This window comes from Budorcas taxicolor, chromosome 5 (assembly GCF_023091745.1).
Source record: "Budorcas taxicolor isolate Tak-1 chromosome 5, Takin1.1, whole genome shotgun sequence".
NCBI classification, from domain to species: Eukaryota; Metazoa; Chordata; class Mammalia; order Artiodactyla; family Bovidae; genus Budorcas; species Budorcas taxicolor.
In genome coordinates, this window is record NC_068914.1 from 152766788 (window position 1) to 152786702 (window position 19915).

The 19915-nt window shown below is 52.6% G+C and overlaps 1 protein-coding gene across 15 annotated transcripts in view; it reads right to left on the reverse strand.

Annotated features, from left to right (window-relative positions):
* Positions 1–19915, reverse strand: part of MICAL3 (microtubule associated monooxygenase, calponin and LIM domain containing 3) — a 144114-nt gene that overhangs the window by 81720 nt on the left and 42479 nt on the right. Inside the window, exon 1 of one of the 15 annotated variants that reach the window (XM_052639812.1) lies at positions 4390–4472. The exons of the other annotated variants lie outside the window; for them this stretch is intronic. The gene's annotated coding sequence lies outside the window, so the exon portion shown is untranslated. Of the gene's footprint in view, positions 1–4389; positions 4473–19915 lie in introns of those variants that run through there. 15 annotated transcript variants of the gene reach the window in all.

Sequence of the window (19915 nt, forward strand, 5' to 3'; positions counted from 1 at the left end):
CAGGCATAGAGCCTCCAGAAAGGCAGCTTCAGGTGACGCGAGCAAGGATATGCAACCAGGGTTCTTCTTCTTCTTACAGTGTACCACCGTATTGCCTCTTTGAGACGGAGCCCTTCAGTCAATAAAGGCCAGGGTGCTCTGGTGTCCAGGGACTCCGAGTTTCTGCTCCCCAGCCTGCATCCTGCAGTGGCACCTCTCAGGGAGCGGTGGACCACAGAGCATCTGTGAGTCGGCCAGCACTACTCGACCTGGCGTAGGGACTCACAGCAGACAGGAGGGGAACCTCAGCCTAGTCTCTACCAAGAGTCCAGAGCTGCGGGACAGAGACCCAGACCTGAGGGCCATGAGGATCCAGGTGGGCAGGTGAGGAAAGAGACGCTCACTGAGGCTGTGGAAAAGCACAGCCAAAAGCTGTCTACCTGTACACGGGCCGGCTCCGCTCCTTGGAGCTCAGCCCCGTGCACCCAGCTCCAGGCACAGAGCAGCTGCTCAAGAGGCTCTGCGGATTCGAGGCCCTGTGGCAGCCCAAGGGGACGTGACACCCCCACAAGGATGGCAGCGGGGCTGCAGGGAGAGCCCTCCAGCACCCCTCCCCTTAGACAGACAAAGCTCCCAAAGCGGCATTAAAGCCAACATTTTTACAATGGCCTACATGGCATCCGGTCCCATCACTTCATGGCAAATAGATGGGGAAACAATGGAAACTGTGACAGACTTTATTTTGGGGGGCTCCAAAATCACTGCAAATTGCAGTGTGATTGCAACCATGAAATTAAAAGACTCTTGCTCCTTGTAAGAAAAGTTATGACCAACCTAGACAGCATGTTAAAAAGCAGAGACGTTACTTTGCCAACAAAGGTCCAACTAGGCAAATATGGTTTTTCCAGTAGTCATGTATGGATGTGAGAGTTGGACTATGAAGAAAGCTCAGTGCCGAAAAAGTGATGCTTTTGAACTGTGGTGTTAGAGAAGACTCTTTAAAGTCACTTGGACAGCAAGAAGATCCAGCCAGTCCATCCTAAAGGAAATCAGTGCTGAAAATTCATCGGAAGGACTGATGCTAAAGCGGAAGCTCCAATACTTTGGCCACCTGATGCAAAGAACTGACTCATTGGAAAAAACCAATGCTGGGAAAGATTGAAGGCAGGAGGAGAAGGGGACGACAGAGGATGAGATGGTTGGATGGCACCACCGACTAAATGGACATGAGTTTGAGCAAGCTCTGAGAGTTGGTGAAGGACAGGGAAGCCTGGCGTGTTGCAGTCCGTGAGGTCGCAAAGAGTCAGACACGACTGACTGAACTAAAACATAGTAACACAATTAAGATTCTCTTTCATAAAATATTTTCCCAAACAAAAATTTAGCCATTAGAGTGACAACGTCTGACTTAAGACAACTGGGCTCCCACGCCTGCTTCCTCACTCTCCATCTGCTGCATAGATCACGCAGCCTCTAGAAAACCCCACCATACACTTGTGAGCAGACAAGCCCCTGCAGCCTAGCGTTGCCGTGAGAGGAGCTCTCAGCTCATGGACCTTCTGAGACGGTCCCCGGAGCCCACACCCCTGACCTCGCCCTCTCGCTTCTCCTCCTGTGGCCCCCATGCCTGGCCCCTCAGCCACACGGGACTCCTTGCTGCCTGCAAGCCCTCACTGCGCTCCCATCTGAAATGCTCTCCCCCAGGTCCAGTCGTGCACGCAGAGCACACTACTGGGCAGCCGCTGCGTGCCGAGCACTGTGTCAGGTCCTAGAAGCGCTGTGGGAACAGAGGAAAGCCTAGCTCCGCCCGGGCGCCATCCTCTGAAGGGCCGGCACGCATGTGACGCACCTTCACCACCCTTGGCTGTTATTCGGGTGTTGCCTCCTCGGTGTGGCCCTCCCTGACCCGCACCGGCTCATCTTCTTTCTGTTTCCCCCCGAAGCTCTCACCGCAATGTGACGTCCTTGAAATGCTATTTACTGCCGGTCCTCCTCTCTAGAATGTGAACTCTGTGAGAACAAGGACTTTTGCCCTTTGCTCCCTGCTGCACCGTCGCACCCAGAACCCATTCCTGACTCAGAACAGCACCCAAGTACCTCTCGGATTAGTGCATGGACGAGTGGCATCAGGGGTTCAGGCAGAACTCTGCTGGGACGTGAGATGAAGAAGAATCAAACGAAAATGCGCTCAGAGCCACCAGGTTGAGAGCAGGAACATGCAGGCCTGGGGTCCTATGAGGGGTCCTACGAGGGGACCCAGGCCTTCTCCAAGGCCACACCTGCTCACACGGGCCCCACCCAGCAGGAGAGGAGCCAAGACCTGGAGGCAGCTGTGTTCTCACAGCCAAACAGTTTCAGAGTAATTGAACCCCCGCCCCCATGAAAGAATCTGGTTCCAGAGAAGAATTTATCAGTGTCAGGAAACGCTACATGGCAGCTCTCAGCCTACCTGCCCCAAAAGATAAAGTGAAGGACCTACAAGCTTTCCAGATCCAAGTTGTGTGTGTGTGTGTGTGTGTGTGTGTGTGTGTGTGTGTGTGTGTGAGAGAGAGAGAGAGAGAGAGAGAGAGAGAGAGAGAGAGAGAGAGATCTGCCTCAGAAATCTACGCTGCTGTCATAAGCCAGGGTGTCTGCAGCCCTCACTTGGGGCTGACGACAAAGGGGAACAGCACCGCCCACCAGCTTGTGACAAGGTGCCCAGGGATGAGATGGAGAAGGTGGAGGGGCGCCGACAGATAGCTAGACACCTGACACCCCAGCTTCAGGAGTGGGGTGGGGAGGCAACTCCTCTGAGCTGCAGCAGGAAAACAAGCTGGCAGCTCACACCGACACGGCCACAGACCCAGGACCTACAGCCTGGGTGGGGGCAGCGCCAACACGGATTCAGGCGCCATCCACGCCCACCTGCCCATTCTCGGCGCCCCCGCCCGCAGGGGCAGAGGCAGCGCCTTCACCTCTCCGCCTGCACTCACTCCTCACTCCCCTCGGGATGTCCCTCCAGTCAGGGGCTCTGCGTTCTCCTCCGAATCTGGCCTCATCCATGATCGAACGTGTCCCCCTGCCAGGCCACCCTTACATGTGCAGCTCAGGGCATCAGGTCATTCACGTCCTGTGCGCCCGCCCATCCTCCCCACTCCCGCCCTCCCGCACCCCTGCCCCGTGCGCATCTCCAGCTGCGGCCCCTCCCTTCTGCTGCCTCCCCGTCTTCCTAACTCCCCTCTACCCGCCTGTCCCCACCACTGGACCCCCTGACGAGGCCCTGTCACCTTCCCCTGCCTCTCAGTCTGGCTTCTGTCTCCATCACTCCACCAAGGGCAGCGTGAAAGGCTGACACTTCAGTCCTTATCTCACTTATTCGCTTTCTGGAGCTCTTCCTGGAAACCCTCCTCCCCCTGGCTCGGCCTCCTGCTCTCAGCCACTAACTGGTCTCACACTGCTCAGCTCCTCGCACAGCTACAGCTGTTTCGGCTGCCCTCCTCTCGTCATAAACTGGACGACCCCCACCCTACAACACTTCTATCTTTGCTGACCTTGCTCCTGACGGCCAAACGCTCCTGGACCTCTTCATGTAGACACTCCATGGGGTCCCAGACCAAGCACACGGGACACTCTGTTCTCTTCCCCGGTTCTCTCCCCCTACGCACTCAGATGCCACCACCATCCGCCCAACAACGAAGACTGGGGGTCATTTCAGACCCTGCTCTGTGTCCACCCCTCAATCCAATCACCTCAGAGCAAAGACCTGTTGATTCGAACTCTCTAGGACCTCTGGGTTCCAAAGCATCTCCCGATTGTATTCTAGCGGAACACCTGTGGTCTCCAGCTTGGACCATTACAACTGCCTCTCAATCTTAAACTCCCCACAGGAGTGCTGGGTGCACTTTTCAAAGAGAAAACGTGATCTCTTCCCTTAAATGTGACCTGCTACATCCCCCCCAGCCCACTGTTTCCAGGGGGTAATCCAAAGCCTCAGCAAGGTTCACAAGGCCCCAGAGGTCTAGCAGCCGCCTCGCCTCCTCCCGTCCACACACAGACCGCTGTCCTCAGGCCTCAGTCATTTCCCGCACGCAGCACGGCCGTCACTCCTGCCCTCCACCCCCGTGCTCCTGCTCAGCCGGGCCACCCCTCCTCCCCTCCACACTCCCCACTGCTCCAGGGTAAAGCCCAGGTCTGCCTCCCGGCAGCTCAGGGGTGCTGGCTGGCAGGAAGAAGCGCTCATTTCTGTACTGCACTCAGCACACATGGCAATGGGAAGGAGAAGAGTGAGAATGAGAGGCTCGTGTGGGCCATAGAGACTACTGTCACAGAATCCAGAAAGGAGAAAAAGGACACGTGACAATCCGTCTGCTACTAACTTGTTATTGACTTAAGGGGTGGAGAGCAGGACTTGGAAGTGGCCAAAGGGAGTACCTGAGCCAGCTCTGGACAGTTCTCAATGAAGAAAAGGACTTCTGCTTTCAGTTGACATTTCAGGACCTCATTTACAGCTTCTTCAGACACCACAGCGCCCCTGGTCACCAACACGGTGATGTCTAAGCTCCCCGGGGGCTAGACGGTCTACAGGAGAAGACTCACCGGCTGCCCACAGGGTTCTTGGAGACAGAAACACGGAAGGAAGGAGGAGATAAAGCAGGTGTTAAGACTGGTTGTAAAACAGGAGTGGGATGACGGAGCTGTTTCAGGAGGCCAGCAGATAAAGGAGGAAAAAGATCTCTCGCATGTCGATGACAACCTCTTCACCTCCACCCACACAGCAGGCAAACTGACTGGATCTGCCTCAGCTCTGGGCCTCGGGAGGGAGCGCAGCTAGCTGCTCCTCTCAGCTGTCATCTCCAAAGCAGAAATTAACCAAGGGGGCTAATCGAAAACCATTCTACAGAGTATACTTTCCCTTCCCAATTAGCTTAAGCGGGCATGGGACTGGGATGTCCCTGGTGGCCCAGTGGTTAAGACTTCACCTTCCAATGCAGAGGGTGGGTACAGGTTCGATCCCTGGTCGGGGAGCGAAGATCCCACACTCCACATGTCTCGTGGGCAAAAAAAACAAAACAGAAAACAGAAGCAATATTGTAAGAAATTCAATAAAGACTTTAAAACTGGTCCCACATTAAAAAAAAAAATTCTTTAAAAACACGGGGTGGGGGGACATGGGGCTTAGGCATAATTCCCCAGCAAAACACAGTCTTCTCTGGATCAGACACTCCTCAAAGCCAGCCCTCTCATCCTACTGACTCCACCGAGCTCTGACCTTCAACAATCACTCCTGCAGCTACAGCCCAACTCCTTCATGAGGGAAAGAGTCCATCTGGATAGAAAAAAAAACCCAGAAAAGGTGGGGGGCGGGTAACAACAAACTTCATTTCCTTACACTTAAGGAATACTGTGAACTCAAGCTGTACTCTGGCAGGCTCCTGAAAGGGCACAGCCCACAACTCCTCCTTACTTACGCCACCCCTGCCCTAGGGATGACCCCCATCCTGTCTAGTGGTGGGGCGGAGGGGGGTGGTGCTGAAGTATAGCCAAGACTTGAGTTTCTTTTCTCCCAAAGACCAATTGCCAAAAACCAACTGCCATGAGATCTTTGGGCTCCAAAATTCCAACTACTCTGGGCTCAAGGCCAACACTTACCAAGGTTTCTCCACAGAGGACTAATTAATCTTCACTCAGCTCAGCACCACCAACGTTAGGCAGTGAGGCCCCCCAGGGCCTGAAGGCTCTGCTCCACATCCACCCACGTCCTAAACACCAGAAGCACCCCACGGCCGTGGGGGGACGGCCGCCTTCAGCATCCTGCTCTGGTCCAGCAGCGGGAAGCTTCGGGTGACTCGATATTCCCTGACCACCGCTGGATTTTCTGAGACCCGTGCTCAAGCTCTCACAGGCTGAGTCACTGGGACTTGACGTGCTGCACCAAGTGTGCCCTAGGGGTGGCAGTAGGCATGATCTACTGCCCAACCCTCTCACCCCTGCGGCTGAGGCAGGCCTGCCTCCAGGAAGCCCTCTCGCGAGCTGGGGGACCTCAGCGCCTCAGCTGAGACAGGACCACTCGATGCCGAGCATGGCCAGGCCATCTGGGAGCATCTCACTTTGAGGTTCCCCCTTTTGGGTACCAACTGCGTATTTCACCTTCAGAAATAGCACTCCCTGTGGGCAGGGAAAAGGGACTGTATCTGTTTCGCTAATCACACATCTGAGGCAGAGACTGGACATCAGACACAAAGACCTTGTTAAAGGGCCTCAACTAAGCAGCCTTCTGTCTCAAAAGACATCTGACCAGAAGCCCTAGAGTCTTCTCATATCACAGCATGAGCGAAGCAGGATGCAATAACTGCCATATGAGGATGACCCCCCCGACCCCGGCCAAGGGCAGCCTCTCTTTGTGCTCACTGCCTACGTCCTGCGGGGCGATTCACACTGCCTGTTCACACTGAGGCCACGATTCCGGCTACCAGCAAGTGTGCTTTTTAACAACAGGCGCTGACAGTTCGACAGTGAAGGTGGGCCAGGTCTCTGCCATCCTGAAGTGCCCGGCTCCTGAAGAGGAAGTTAGTGCTAAGCAGGTGGTGAGCCACGTCTGCTTCGTGCGCTGCAGTCCAAACGCACAGAGCAACACTGCGGTGAAGCAGGGAAATGTGCTCATCTCCTTTTCAATTAGCTGGGGAATGTGGAAAAGAAGGCAGGAGACAATAAGTAGTGAGAAAATATATAGCCACCTCTCCCTTCAAGTGGAACCGCTGAGAAACAGTCATACTGTAAGATTTTAGTTTCACTAAAACTCCTGCTCACCCTGAAATCAAGTGTTAACAGAGCAATAAAATGGCCAAACAGCTAGAGGGGGGAAAGTGATGGGATCCACATAAAGGACTAACTGGGTCACAGGCCTCTAGGTTCCTCCCCTTCAGCCCTGTGCAAGAAACAGACGGGTGAGGCTTGCTCCAAGGCTGGATGCTCCAGCCAGGTTAGGGGCTGGACGCCCTGGCACAGCCAGAGCAGAGGAGCCAAGGCAGGGCCCAGGCTGTGCCAGTTCCTCACTCAGAACCTGCGGGGCTTGGCCGAGAGCCGTAAGAGCTCTGTGCGGGCCCCCACTGCCCACGAGAGCACACCCAGGCAGGCGTGGTGCAGCGCTCAGGGCCGGATGGAGTGGTTCTCTAAACAACTCTGACGTATTTACACACCATAAGAGTCATCTGTTTTAAGTGTATGATTCAATGGTTTTTTAGTAAATTTACCGAACTACGCAACCATTGCCACAACAGTTTTAGGACATTTCCATCAATCTCGCGGTATTTTTAATAACTTCCCAATCTGAAGACGAGTCTGTTTCAACAAGTGTTAGGCTGCTGAATAGGAAGGTAGTAGCCACTGCTGTTGCTGCCAATTTGCCCATTCTAGGTAACTCACAAAAGCAGAGTCATGTAATATCTGTCCTTTTATGCCTGGCTTGTCTCACTTAGCACAATGTTTCCACGCTGATTGGCGCTGTTTAACATGACTGAAAACTGTTCCACTAATTATACACTGCAGGTGTGTGCTCATCCACTAATGGGACACCTGGGTCATGTCCACTTTCTGATTAATTGTCAATAATGCTGCTATGGACATGGGTGTATGAGTTTGTAGACCCCACCTCAACTCTGTAATCCAATTTATATGTCGTGTTTCTTCCAAAGTGGTCTTTCTAAGCAAATCTCATCATTTTGCTGACAGACTGAACTCCTTAGCTGCTAGTAGCAGCCTACTCTCCACTCCCAACACACACCTATCTCTATCTATCTATCTGCTGCTTCAGGAATCTGCCTCACTCTTCCCTGTGCGGCGTGGTTCATGGTCAAGGACACGTTTCCCCACCGCACACACACACAGTCAACCCCCTCGGGTTGTCTCTGCACAAGGCCGACCACAGCCGTGAGGCCACTCACCACCCATCAGGGCTTCGGCTCCCTGTCCCATCTGAGACCCTCTGAACACCTTCACTCCTCACTTCCCTGGGCACAGACCTTTCCTCTGTTCCCACCTGGTGCTCCTGGAGGTAGCAAGTTTCTCTCAGGTTTCTACCCCCAGAATTTAGCAGAATATCAGAGCCATGATAAACATTCAGTTCCCTATGGAATGGATTTTTGGTTTATGAGTACATACTTCGAGAGTTCAAGATAAGTTCCATTTTTAAAAAGCAGTAGAAATACTTGTGCATCCAATATTTTATTTTTAAAACCACAAGTGACGTGAGCTGCTAACATCCAAACCTACAACATATTAGTTCCCCAAGAAAGGAGCAACAAATAACCACATTTTTCCCAAAGGCTTCCTCTCCCAAACATGCCTGGACCCTGATCTGTTTCCAGTTTAGGAAGCAACACACTTCATTAAAGCCAAAGGGTTACTTGTAACCAAGAAAAGCCTCATATCCAGAATATTTAAAGGATTTATACAAACCCATAAGAAACCAGCACATACTCAATGAAAAATAAGCAAAATACCTGACTAGGTATTTCACAAAGGACATCCAAATTGCTAGAAAGCATCTGAACAGGTACCCAATATTATTAGTCATCAATAAAATGTCAGTCAGAACCACAGTGAGAAACCGCTGCCCACTCATTAGAATGACCAACAACTGGACACTCAGAATATAAGCTCAACAACCAGCGTGTCAACTTACAACCACTTTGGAAAACTGTTCAGTAGCAGTTCCTAAGTTGAAGAAACTCTACCATAAAACTCAGACATTCTACTCCTGGGAATACTTCTGAAAGAAATCTATGTCTATATTATCCCAAAGACAAGTACGACAATGTTTATGGCATTACACAGACACACGCATTTATTATGTATAGCATTATAGTTCACAATACTCTAAACGCAAGTCACCCAAATACAAAACGAGAAATAAGCAGCAGCAATGGAATCCTACTACGAACTACTGCCTCAGGCAGCAACGCGGACGACAAGCACAGATCAGCAGAGAGCACAAGAAGGCAGATGGACCCGGGAGCGAGCACAGGACCAGGCCCCTCTCTGTGAAGACCGAGGACAAACACAGTTCACATCTGCGGACGAGGGAGCTCCCCGGCAGTCCACTGGTTAGGACCCTGTGCTCTCACTGCCGAGGGCCCAGGTTCAATCCCTGGTCAGGAAACTAGGAGCCCACAAGCCACAGCCAAAAAATCAAAAGCAAAACCCCCCAAATCTATGGAGTTGAAGAAGTCCATCAAGAATAATGGCTGGGGCTGGTGGGGTGGACCACTGTCAGGGAAGGGGCAAGGGGCGCCAGTGGGACCCTGAGCTGGACGGTGTCACGTGGGTGGCCAGGCAGCGCTGTGTCAGTTTGGTTCAGCTGGAAACTATGTTTCCTGGAACCCCCAGAGTTCGGAGTTAGAACTGGTCGGAAATGCGACTCGTACAAGATTTGGAGGCCACACCTTTCCAAAGGTCTCAACAGTCGGATGTGCGGATGAACAGAGACAGAGGCGCCGGAGTTCCAGCCCATCCTCGCTCTCCTGCCAGTCCACCCAGCTCTCCTTTCTCGCCACACAGCAGCCCCCACCAGCACCAGACCCCGGTGAGCCCCACTGGGCAGCAGGTCTCGGGGAACTCTGACCTGTCCACCCACACCGATGCCTTGGGCAGACTGAAGAGGGACTCCCCTGTGACCTCCAACCCCTCATCTGGACCATCACTGCCCCAACACCTTCCACGGCGGGTAAGGTCCGACTCCTCTAAAAAATCCCTGTCTCCCAGATTTGATACTGATCGGCTCCCAGCTGAGTGATGGACACACGCAGAGGTGTATACACACATACACCTCTGTGTGTGTGTGTATACACACACATGACTTGTAATACTTAAGACTTGTGCACTTTAAGAACATACATTATACCACCATTTAAAAAAAAAGTCAAGAAACAAACAAAACAAGGACATTTTTGGGCATATCCTGAGAGAACAGGACTCTGGGCAGCGCACGCCACTGGAATCTGCGCTGCACCCCCCACACCAGTGAAGGATCTGAAGCAGCATTGCTGGCTAAGACCAAGGGCAGCCCAGGGCACGGCCAGAGCCTAGGGGTGTGTTTCTGGACACCAACAGAACGTGTGCTCCCTGCCTGGCAGCTGCCAACTCCCTGGCACCAAGTTCCAAGGTCCAGAGCGGGCTTCCCTTTGGAGAGGGAGACTCACCACAGTCCCTGTGCACCCGGGGTCTCAAATGGGCAGGAAGGCATGGGGACAGGGGGTGCAGAGATAAGGCGGCAGTCCAGCCTGTCCAGAACCGCATGCTGGTGCTGCTACAGCAGTCTAGGGTACCACACAAGAATCAGTCCCCAGAGTCACTGTTTGCCAGAAGACCCACAGGTTTTGCTGACTTTTACTCCCTCATAGTTCAGTCAGTAAAGAATCTGCCTGCAATGCAGGAGACCCAGGTTCAGTTTCTGGGTCAGGAAGATCCCCTGGAGAAGGAAATGGCAATCCACTCTAGTATTCTTGCCTGGAAAAACCAATGGACAGAGGAGCCTGGCGGGCTACAGTCCATGGGATCGCAAGAGGCGGACATGACTTAACCACTAAACCAACCAACCAGCTCCATTCATGAGTGGTATATATCAGGTCTGACACTTGGCTTTGAAATTACGAAGGTGAATAAAAATACGGTGACTGTCCCTGTGGGCCTCCCAGCAGCTCTCATGGTAAAGAATCCACCCGACAACGCAGGAGACATAAGAGATGCGGCTTTGATCCCTTGGTGGGGAAGATCCCCTGAAGGAGGACATGGCCACCCATCCCAGTGTTCTTGTCTGGAGGATCCCACGGACAGAGGAGCCTGGTGGGCTACAGTCCATAGAGTCTCAGAGTCAGACATGACTGAAGCAACTTAGCGCATACACATGCATGCCTGCTGGGCTGGATGAAGCACAAGCTGGAATCAAGATTGCCGGGAGAACTATCAATAACCTCAGACCTGCAGATGACACCAGCCTTACGGCAGAAAGCGAAGAACTAAAGAGCCTCTTGATGAACGTGACAGAGGAGAGTGAAAAAGGTGGCTTAGAACTCAACATTCAGAAAACTAAGATCACGGCATCTGGTTCCATCACTTTATGGCAAATAGATGGGGAAACAATGGAAACTGTGACAGACTTTATTTTGGGGGGCTCCAAAATCACTGCAGATGGTAACTGCAGCCATGAAATTAAAAGACACTTTTTCCTTGGAAGAAAAGTTATGACTAACCTAGACAGCATATTAAAAAGCAGAGACATTACTTTGCCAACAAAGGTTCGTTTTGTCAAAGATACAGTTTTTCCAGTAGTCATGTATGGATTTGAGAGTTGGACCATAAAAAAAGCTGAGCACTGAAGAACTGATGCTTTTGAACTGTGGTGTTGGAGAAGACTCTTGAGAGTCCCTTGGACTGCAACGAGATCCAACCAGTCCACCCTAAAGGAGATCAGTCCTGGGTGTTCAATGGAAGGACTGATGTTGAAGCTGAAACTCCAATGCTTTGGCCACCTGATGCGAAGAGCTGACTCACTGGAAAAGACCCTGATGCTGGGAAAGATTGAGGGCAGGAGGAGAAGAGGACAACGGAGGATGAGTTGGTTGGATGGCATCACCAACTCGATGGACATGAGTTTGAGCAAGCTCTGGGAGTTGGTGATGGACAGGGAAGCCTGGGGTGCTGCAGCCCATGGGGTCGCAGAGAGTCAGACACGACTGACTGAACCGAACTGAATTAATGCACGCCTGCCCTTGTCTGCTGGGGGATACAGACAATAAACAAGTAAGAAAACAAGCACATACAGCTGACACCTTCACAGTGCAGGTCTGAACTGCGTGGGCCCACTTACACGCAATGATTGAGAACAGTAAATACTGCAGAGCTGCACAGCCTGCGGACGGTCAAACCCACAGATCCTGGGACTTCCCTAGCAGTTCAGTGATTAAGACACTGTGCGTTCACTCCAGGGGGCGGGGCTTTGAGCCCTGGTTGGGGAACTAAAGACCTCACATGCTGCATGCATACATGCTAAGTCGCTTCAGTCGTGTCCAACTCTTTGGAACCCTATGGACTGTAGCCCGCCAGGCTCCTCTGTCCATGGGGTTCTCCAGGCCAGAATACTGGAGTGGGTTGCCATGCCCTCCTCCAGGGGATCTTCCCCACTCAGGGATCGAACCCACATCTCTTACATCTCCTGCACCGGCAGGCGGGTTCTTTACCACTTGTACACCTGGGAAGCCCCATATGCTGCATGGCATGGCAAGAGAAAAACAAAACAAAACAGTAAGAACCTGCAGATACAGAGGAATCACAGATCGGAGCGCCAAATATAAATTATACACAGATTAACCCCACATCGTTCAAGGGTCAATGATAATTACAAAATATGACTGCCAGGAAGGAAATGCACAGGTTATGGTGACTAACAGGAAGGGACCTGAGACAGGCTGGTCATGGGAGCTTCTCTGAGCAAGTGACTCACAGCAGAGTCGACAGGACAGGAGAAAACAACTTGGAGCCCCCCGCCCCCACCACTACAAGCTCCCCTCTGGAGTTCTTAACACAGCCCTCCTCCAGAGTGGACAATGTCCGTCCCAGACTCTCTCCACTTCACATTTCACAAGGCATTTCCACACAAGTCATCTTTCTCAGACTTCTTTCTCACACAGTCTGAGCACATGCCACCACCTGTCCCGAGTCACATATGAGCTATCAGCAGCACCGTGATTAATTTCCCTCCATTGCCTCCCTTCCGCTTCCTTTCACCAGCACTTTTGTTAGAAACTCTCCAACTACAGGTCTTTCCAAGGACCCATCAATCCGCTAAGGATATTATTTTAAGTGGGAAAATGCCAAAGTCTAGCTTTCCCACATCTACTTCAGTCCCACACTTATTGTAAAAAGACAAGTTCAGTCCAAATTGGGGGGGGGAGAGGATGACTACCGTCAAGAGGTAAAGACGCACCACAGGGACGTCTACACAGTGCCCGCAGGTTTAGTTACACTCCAGGAGCCGGTTTACATGATCATCCCCAGATCTGTGAGTCCCTAGGGGCAAGGTCCACACCAGATCTCATTCCCAGGACTGTAAGTGGTCAAGACATCAAGGAACCCAACAAGCCACTTAAAAAACAACACTATTCTCTTTTCTCTCTTGTAAACAGTTACAGCAACTAGATTTCAAACTAAATGCAAGACTACAATCACTCCCTGTTTTGGAAGGAGAAGGTTCAAGAGACTTTTTGGCCATCTCTTATTGACTGTAATAACTACTACCATTCACTGAACTTCCCTATGTGCCAGGCATGGTACGGGCAGGTCACAACGATCTTTACACTTAGTCCTCACACTGTCCCACAAAGAACTCTTATAATCTCACTGTGTACATGAGAAAACTCAGCCTCGGAAAGTCAGGAGCTTGCCAGCTAGGAAGCTGAAAATGACAACATCTAAACACAGGAGTGCCTCACTCTAAAGCCCCAATTACCCACCTCTTCCCAAAGGACTCTGATGTGTCCACAGGAGACGGGACATCCGATGGGAAAGGCCAGCATTCTGAGCCTTGGATGCTCGGTATCTGGCCTATCACTAACACACCACTGAGATCAGCAGGCTCAGCTCTGCACCAGCAGTTCCGTGCGCTTCTAAGGAACAGACCTGGGACCGAGCAGGGCTCCTTTACGACGCTGCCCTTGCCAATATTACACCTGGCAGATAACTGTGCTGAACTCTGGTGCCACGTACAATTTTGCACAGAAGATCTGGGTGTCGAGAGGTTTGAGTTCCTTGGTCTAAGACAGTGCTCTGATGACCAGAATCTGAAAGACCTGAGTCGAGCCAAGCAGAGGGTGGGGCTACTTCTCACTTGTAAGGTAAGTGGACTATTCTCCCCACCAGTGCCCCAGCTTTGGATGGGCAACCAGTTACGCAGGACAAAGACACATCCGCACAGGCACTGGAGCCCATGACTCTGGACGGAGGCTACCTCCTGCCCTAGCCCTGGCCACCACGCACGGCAGTGCTAGCTCCCAGTGAAGGGGAGGGCTGCACCGGCTGAAACCCACACACCTGGCAAGCAGCAGCATCCACACAAAAGGGGGTTACACAGAGGGGCTAGCAGAGAGAAGGACGGCCGTGCATCCCTGCCAACTGAGGCCCACGAGCGCTGTCTGGATCGTAGACAGTGGGCTCAGCCAGGGGAAGGGTTCTGACTCACTCTGTGCACCTTGTGAAGAACCAAGCAAAAACTAAAGAACAAACCCAGCCTCCTGTCTACGCAACTCTGAAAGGTGGCATCGGACAGTCATTTCCACACTTGGAAACGGAGGCCCTTCCCGGCTGGAGAGTGACTCGGATGCCAGGATCCCATCTTCATACTACACTAGGGCAGCTGTGCTCCTTTAACGCGAACAGTCCCATCACTACTGCCTGTCGACAGGCACGTCCCTCAAGGCAACGAGGAAACAAGAGACACCCACTGGAAAGACACCGGGAGCCACGACCCCACCACACACACTGGTGGTCAGAGCCCGTGAGGCAGACCCAGGGGTGCATGCTGCAGTTTCCTGAAGGACTAACACTCCCCCACGTGGCCCGACGAGTCCGGGCATCCCAACCAGCGGTCCTGCTCTGTGGCTTGGCAGAGACTCCAGTCCAGTCCTGTCCCTCTTATCAGAGCGGTGAGCCCTTCCCGGTCAAGCTTCGTGAAAACGGTCATTAAGGTCGGTGCTAATTCATGTCTGACCGTGAGTCTGAAGGCAGAAAAATGGGTTGGAAAAAAATGTGCCCTGAAGTAACTTTTTGGGTTCTTTGGCTGTGATCATATGAAAATCTCTTAAGACAGGCTTCCCGATGCTCAGAGACAGGCAGCAACGGACCCCTGATGAAAAGGAGAGCTTGACTCAGGGGTTCCGCTCACCACAGCCATCGGCTGCAGAGAGCCCTGAGGGAGGCTGGCCTCTGCACCCAGACGCCGGAGCAGCTGGACGTGGCGAGCGCCCTGTAGTTCCATCAATCCGCCCCTCCGGCCAGTATGAGGCGAGCCCAGCCCAGTGTTCACCAAGGCAGTCCTGACCACCCGGGCCCACTCTGCTGGAAGCCCAGGGGCCCGCCTGCACCACAGCAGACGAAGGTCCAAGGGGAAGGCCCGCCCCATCAGGCCCTTAAGAGTAAAGTCACAAGTAACCTTTGCTCCCCGGGCTCTTTAACCAGAGGCGAAACTCTGGGGCTGCACCATCCCCTTAATGCGCACGTCAGCACTGGCGCTCTAGCTAAGTTTTACCTCTATGACGAAAGCGTGCTGACAGCAAGAGTCCCTCATCTCTATGAGGAACCGAGTGAGATTTTTCCAATTCCTGTGTATTCTTCTGAAATTAACTCCTCTTCCTATGCTTTCTTGGGCCACTAGAATAGGTTCCTTGAAAATGCCTCTATCCTTCCTTTATCAGAGAAGATTAAGCAGAAAGAACAAAACCCCTTCAGTGCAGAAAGTACTCTTGTGCGCTCATGAAAAACAAAGGCTCTTTCCAGGCACGAGGAGGCTCCCTACTCTGGGCCTGGGCTGAGCCTTTGGAGTAAATCAGAGCTGTCAGCAGCCTCAGTTCTGTCCCAACCTCTTTCTCTTCCCTCCGAGAGCTTGAACTAGAAGCGACAGAAGAGCCAGAGCTCTGCAGCCTGCCTTCTGGGGGCCCGTCCCACCACGAGGACAGGCAGCCTGAGCTTTGTGCCATGACATCGTCAGCCACCATCAATGGTGAGAAGGCCAGGTTCTACCTATGGAACCAACCACCGCGAACTGCAGAAGACTGTCAACCTGCAGAAGGCAGTGCAGGTGTGAGAGGGGGCTTTCTTTTACCCTGTGTTCGCTACCCAGAAAGTGAGAAGAAGGGGGGAAACCTTTTTTGTGGAAAAAACAAAGAACCCCCCCACTTCCCTAGGTACCAGCACAGCCCACACAGGACCCCGTACCTGGGCCAGGAATGACAGCGGACGCCTTTGTCTGTGAGGTGCTGGATGCAATCTTCCCGGGGCCCCTGCCAGGAACACAGCCAGAGGGTTAGGAAAGTGTCTGCCTTTTTTTTTTAATTTCCTTTTAACCTGAGCACGCGCACATGTGCATGTTTTCAAATAGGGTTCCAAAGTAGTGAAGGGAACGTGGAATAAAAAAGAAAACACTTTGGTTGTCCAGACATTAATTAAAAAATCTCTATCCAGAGACTAAACAGTTTTGACCCGTGCATCACGGCTGGTTCTTGATACTTGGTTATTTTCAGTCCATTTTCGTCCCCAAAAATACTGTCTAGCTCACGAGTGAAGCCGTTTAGCCAAGGTTAGAATATGCGAGGAGACGGGGGTGGCAGAGGACACGGGGCTCCGAGAGTGGGGATAAGGAGCAAACTAACAGAGCAAACATTGTCTGCAGCCGTACAGCCCAGCAAATGTGCTCTCTCCGCCTGTTTGAGCAAATTATTACATTAAGTCCCAAACAATCACATCGAGGCAGGAAGAGTGGCCGACCCAGCCTCCGCTTTGCGGGCGGCACCAGGGCCACATTCCGTGCGAGTCCGCCCCAGCAATGGTCCGTGCCAACAGCTCTCCTGGGCACCCACCATGGGAGTGCTGGGTACAGCCAGGCGGCGGCAGACAAGCCCTCGTCCTGGATTAAAGGCCAAAGCGACCGGGTTTCCAGAGGCGGACACTGCACCCATACACGTACTGCTATGTGAGAAGGTGCGAGGCAGGTGTTTCAAGACACATTTTTCAATGAAACAGGGTGTGGTCGCACACGTCAGGGGAAACACAGGCTGCTGGGTCTTGCACAGTTCACTGCTGACCGGGTCACTGCTCCCTCCAAGCCGCTACACGTCGATATAAACGATACACACATCAGAGGCCAGGAAACATGAACGCCTCGGAGCACTGGGACTCTCCTTTCTTTTTAAACAGCATGACTAGATGTAAAATTCAGACTAAAGGGTAAGCCCATCAGTACATGAGCTTCCCTGGTGGCTTAGCTGGTAAAGAACCCGCCTGCAATGCAGGACACCTGGGTTCGATCCCTGGGTTGGGAAGATCCCCTGGAGAAGGGAAAGGCTACCACTCCAGTATTACGGCCTGGAGACTTCCCTGGACTGTATAGTCCATGGGGTCACAAAGGGCTGGACATGACTGAGCGACTTTCATCAGCACGTGCTCTGATGTTAGTCGGGCCAGAACTCCCCTGCTCCCCTCGGGATGCCCTGCCCTCCCCTCTCCCCGAGCGGCTTCCCTGGTACCGACAGCCAGGAGCTGTGGAGGGGAGCTGACAGCCCAGGTCTGAGAACCACACTGTGTTTCCCTGTCCCTCACCCACTGAGGGACACGGAACGGACATTCAGAGGACTCCCTGGCCCCAGCCCGCCCAGAGGTACACCCTGCAGCACACAGTGAGCCCCAGGCAGGACAGTCACCTGTCCTCCATCATGTATACCCCACAGCTCCCCAAGAAAGCAAAGCAAGATCAGCAGAAGAAACTGCTCCCTTCTACCCGACAAGCCACTCCTTGAGGCTTGGATGTCGAGGGTACTGTGGACCCCTCTGCGCAGGGGGAAGAGGGGCTCAGAGAGCAGTGGCCCCCCTCCCAACAAGCCCACCACGTGGTCCCCACCCAGCCAAGAATACTGTTCCAGCCCCGCCCACCCACACCAGAGGCCACACTTCACTGGCTGACCAAGATAAAGGGGTGACGTGAGTCAGAGAAGCCAGGCACCCGGCCAGCTCCCCACGGCCCCTCGGGACAGGGGAAGGCCTGGCCACGAGCCACGCCAGGGCAGGGCCAGGGCCAGGGGCAACTTTGGAGAGAGCACAGCTACTTTCTCAGGTCAGAGGGATACACAGCAATACCTTATGAAGTTGTCAGGATCTAATCTGACAGGACAGAAAGTCCTCCCCAGTAAAGAACGTGCTGCCGGTGAGAAGGAAGCCGCAGCTGCGGGTGTAGCGGACCTGGGGCGGGTGGCAAGCAGGCCGCAGGTCTGCCTTGGAGGCTCCTCCGGCCTCCCTGGGAGTGTGGACAGGAAGTGGGACCCTCACCGGCTCTCACACAGCAGCGCCACTTCCATCTGCTCTAGCGCCTGCAGGCAGGGAAGACTCGGTTTTCTGTACTTTGGTGGGGGGAACTCTTACTTTGAACGAAAAGGGGAATGAGGCGGCTTGTCTAGAGTATCACAAGAGCTGGCACCACTGGCTTTGACCCTGGCTCTGCAGCTGGTACGCCCCCCGTGTGAGCGAGGGTCCAGGCTGGGTATTTACTGCACAAATAAGACCAAGGGAGCTCCTTCCACTTAGGGCCACAAGAGCTCCTTGTAAATGGGATACGAGTCAAGAATCTCTTGGAACACCTACCCGTCCCAGAACATCTCAGCACCTGGCACAAGGAACCATCTGAGCGTCACACACGTGGACACACGCACGTACATTCACGCGCGCCCAGAATCACCAGGGGACAACGTCTAAAACCCCCGGGGCAATTTGGGAGCGCTCCTCTTATCTGGGAGACAGACTAAAAGCCTACATTTTGTGGTGATGTCTGTTTCTTTCTTCCTTTTTATGAGGGTTGATTTACTTTCTCTCCTTTGTTCCAAAAGCAACACTCCACTTCCAGCCCGGTTATCAGAGGAGGACCACATCTGAGCTGAGGCAGCAATAAACTAGTTCTTAGAAGCCGCCTATTTTTAACCTCTGGTCCTTCCTGCCCTCTTCCCAAGGGAGCGCCCCTCCCTCTGCCCTCCTGCAAACAGCTCTGCCAGGGCAAAGGGCACTCACACCATGCGGGAAGGGGGGTGGGAGACCTGGAGCTGCCCCCACCGAAGTCAGACAGTAAAGAGGTGGACGGAGGAGCCTGGCGGAGGAGCAGGAGGGAAGATGTGTTTTAAATCACAAAGAAAAGTGGGTGGCAACCTACTCCAATGTTCTTGCCTGGGAAATCCCACGGACAGAGGAGCCTGGCAGGCTACAGTCCATGGTGTCGCAAAGAATCAGACATGACTTAGCAACTAAACAAAAATAGTTGAATTACAGTGTTGTGTTAATTAGTACTGTACAGCAAACTGACTATACATCTATACAACATATATAGACATTCCTTTTCATATTATGTTCCATTATGGTTTATCACTGGATATTGAATATAGTTCCCCATGCTGTTCAGTAGGACTTTATTGTTTTATTGATTCTACATATACCAGTTTGCATCTGCTAATCCCAAATTCTAAACCCAAACCTCTCGCACCCCCTTCCCCCTTGGCAGCCATCAGTCTGTTCTCTATGTCCCTGATTCTATTTGTTTCATAGACAGATTCATCCGCATTGTCATATCTTTTGACTGACCTTTCTGCTTTTTTATAAGGACCCTTGTGATTACATTGGAACCACCTGAATAAACCAAGATAATCTTGTCTCAAAAGAAGAGACACACTATACCAAAGGTTGCCCTCGCCCGTCTAGGACTGGAGCACTGCTCTGGGCCACGCAGTGGGCCTGGACGCCTGTCTTCTCTGTCTCTCAGGCATGGTAATCTTGCAGCCCACAAGCCCTCCTGGCGGGCTGAACCAGGCAAGACAGCTCCTCACCCTGCAGAGATCATGCCTGCCCATGGGCATGACCACAGCTCCCCTGAGACGGTCAGCCTTCTCACTTTACCATGTAGGGGATACAGGAAAGAGGCAGACACCTGCCTCCCTCTAAACTCCAGGACATGTCTCTTTTCACGAGACCTCATGGCATTTCATCCCATCACTGCAGATGGTGACTGCAGCCATGAAATTAAAAGACGCTTGCTCCTTGGAAGAAAAGTTATGACCAACCTAGATAGCATATTAAAAAGCAGAGACATTACTTAGCCAATAAAGGTCTGTTTAATCAAAGCTACAGTTTTTCCAGTAGTCATGTGTGGATTTGAGTTGGA